The 2,625-nt window shown below is 35.8% G+C and overlaps 1 pseudogene; it reads left to right on the forward strand.

Annotated features, from left to right (window-relative positions):
* The first annotated feature begins 2,507 nt into the window (after window positions 1-2,507).
* Window positions 2,508-2,625, forward strand: LOC120619388 (uncharacterized; annotated as a pseudogene).

Below are 2,625 nucleotides of genomic sequence, written 5' to 3' on the forward strand. Positions count from 1 at the left end.
GCGAAGTGTAGTTGAAATCTGGATCCGCTTTGGAAAAAGAACTAACAAGATTTGATAATCTATTAAGATGATATATAAGAGAGAAAGATCAAGTACGGCGAATTGGAATAATGGTTCCATTGACTGAAACAAAGGAGTGTGGGGCAAAAGTGTTAGGAGACCACGGATATTTTCGTGTTTCATGGTTAGGATACACTGAGCAAAGATCTTTGGCTTTCTGAATTAAAAGGTAATCAAATCATATTTTGGAAGTTAGCGATGCTGATTTATTCAGATAGATTTACAAATTATCTCCTTGGGATCCCTTTGCTACTTATTTACATCTCAAAGTGTTCTATCAATCTTCCGGTTCCCTTCCCCCATGAGGACGGGTTTAAAAAGTTAAGGTTTCTCTTCCTGTCTCCAGAAGGGAGGGAAGTTGTTCAGCAGTTCCTATAAAAGCTCCCAATTCCATAATTTCAGAGTTTTTCACAATATATATGCTAGCTAATATTAACGGTTACACCAGCGTCTACTTTTAAACTGCAATAATATAGCCCTGAAATTATAATTTAATTTCATTGACTCCTTCCTAAATCTATGTTCTGGATTATATCATCATCCAAAATTATTCTTGATCTCTAATCTTAAATTTCAAATATTATTATATTTGAAATTTAAGATTGGAATGTGTTCTCTTATCCTTCCAGTTCATGCACCCATTTTTTTTTTTAAATCTTGTCAAGATATCCAGTTCAAAAAAGTCTTCTTTCTTTTTCTTTCCTAGTTTTGGTTTATCTTTATTCTCTATCCTCCCTGGGCAACGGAGAGGCAATTTGTGACACTGAGATACCAAGAGGAGAGGTTCTTGGTGGAATCAGAAGCAAAGGGCAACAAGACCATCTAACAAAAACATCAAGCAGAAAGGGCTAAGCTGAGAGGAAGCAACCAAGTATGAAGCAATAAGCCGAAGACACCAGAGAAACTAGATAAGACTAGAGATTCAAAGCCATGGAAAGGGGGAAGGGAGTCTAGAGGATTTATTTTTCTAAGGCGTTTGAGATTATGAGTATAGGGAACAGAGGGAAAGGGTAGGAAAGAAATAAGGTCATAATTTCTGATTCTGTACGACTCTTAGTCTCCTGGGCAAAGGAAATCCACAGTCTTAAGGGACATATCACCCAGATATTACTAGATAAGCAAGAAATAGTTTACCTGGGCCAAGTTATTTAACTACGGTATGTCCCATTTTGCTCATCTATTAAGTGAAGATATTAATAGTATCCATAGCACAGGCTCACTGGCAACTAATCCAATTAATATGTGTACAGAGTCAAGAAGAGTTCTAGGCCTTATAAAGAAATGTTACTTGCTACTGTAATTATTATCCAAATTACAGCGAGATCTCACGAACTATCTCTGTCCTACAGCAGAGGAACTGCTCTGGTGCTTAAGTAGTCTCGTCCATCTGATTTTATACACATCCTCTTGAAAGTGCAAATACATAGAAATCCTCTCCTGATACAGAAAACAGCACCGAATGGGTTTTAGGCTTCAGTTAGTTAAAATGCCGTAAGGTTTCCAGGTCCACCAAGCTCGTCCAGACATTCTGACTTAGATTGACAGGGCAACTAGCCAAAGTCTTCCACTCTGTCTTGATTTCACGAATTACCTTTCTACACAAACACACGGTGCTGGCCACATAGAAATAGCAAAACTGATTATGAATCCAACCATACTTCGCTCCAGTGAGTTTCAATCTATTCAACATAAACTCAATAGTATCCCAATTCTTGATTTCATAAAAATTGTGTTCAAGGGAAACAAGGCAAAACAAAATTTTTTTTTTAGAAATCAGAAAACAAACAAACAAAACCCAGAATCTGGATAAATCCTTCTACCCCAAGGTAGGAATGCATTCAACAAATATAATAACTATGATTAAATGTGTATGATTAAAGTATTATATCTCACACACGGTGAAAATATTTAAAAAAACAATTCAGAAATTGGAAATAAAAATTACAATGTAAAAAAAGGTCATGAAGCTTACTGAAGGATAATATAGAATATTCTGTCATGCATGTCACCATACTCCTCTACATGATTTTTGAAAATGACATGTTAATATGAAAACACTAGATTTTCGAATACATCATTATATAATTTTCAGGGTTCCAACAATCTTGATTTGTTAAAGGAAAAATAGAAAAAAAATCTGTGATCCATTGGTTCAGTGTGTTTTATTTCTTATATGTAAAATTATCTGTACATAAATTTGTGCCTCCTCAAAGAGCATGGCATTTGCTGTTCTAAATATATGTCATGTAAATATAATACACCAGTAATCTAAATAGATTAAAATTTATCTAACTAAAAGATCCAAAAGCAAATTACAAAGATCTAAATAAACATATACACACTGGGTCCCACCATATCTGGTAAAGAAACTGAGAAAGCAAAAGCGATCACTCCAACAACCTTTACCCCCCAAAAGCCATTATATTTGCTTTAAAAACTTACTAACCGTCTATGCCATGCCACCCTGAACGTGCCCAATTCCAACTGATCTCAGAAGCTAAGCAGGGTCGGGCCTGGTTAGTGCTTGAATGGGAGACCACCTAGGAAGACCAGGTGCTATAGGCA

The sequence above is a fragment of the Pteropus medius genome, unplaced genomic scaffold, assembly GCF_902729225.1.
Source record: "Pteropus medius unplaced genomic scaffold, Ma_sr-lr_union100, whole genome shotgun sequence".
NCBI lineage: Eukaryota > Metazoa > Chordata > Mammalia > Chiroptera > Pteropodidae > Pteropus > Pteropus medius.